The sequence below is a fragment of the Penaeus monodon genome, chromosome 30, assembly GCF_015228065.2.
Source record: "Penaeus monodon isolate SGIC_2016 chromosome 30, NSTDA_Pmon_1, whole genome shotgun sequence".
In the NCBI taxonomy this organism is placed as follows: Eukaryota; Metazoa; Arthropoda; class Malacostraca; order Decapoda; family Penaeidae; genus Penaeus; species Penaeus monodon.
This window is the reverse complement of record NC_051415.1, coordinates 26,762,912-26,763,215: the sequence shown is the minus strand read 5'-3', so window position 1 is coordinate 26,763,215 and position 304 is coordinate 26,762,912.

The window sequence follows — 304 nt, the reverse complement described above, 5'->3', positions numbered from 1 at the left end:
AAAGTGTTGAGAAGGAAACTGATACCTCCGGGGGTTTATATGACAATATTGTTCCATCATTCAACCCCCTTGTTCCTCCTCCAGGTGGCTTCATACAGTCCCCACCAAAGGATCCATTCTACCCTGTCCCACCTGCAACATATACAACCACAGGTACACTATATTAAGAGATAACCATAGAAATGAAGTACTTTAGAGTTTGGCACATTTATTGTTTCATGTAGAAGATATTCATATATCTCTAAAATTTTAGATTTTAGAACATCATAGAGCTAGCATACTCTGTCTAATGTGGTATATTTAT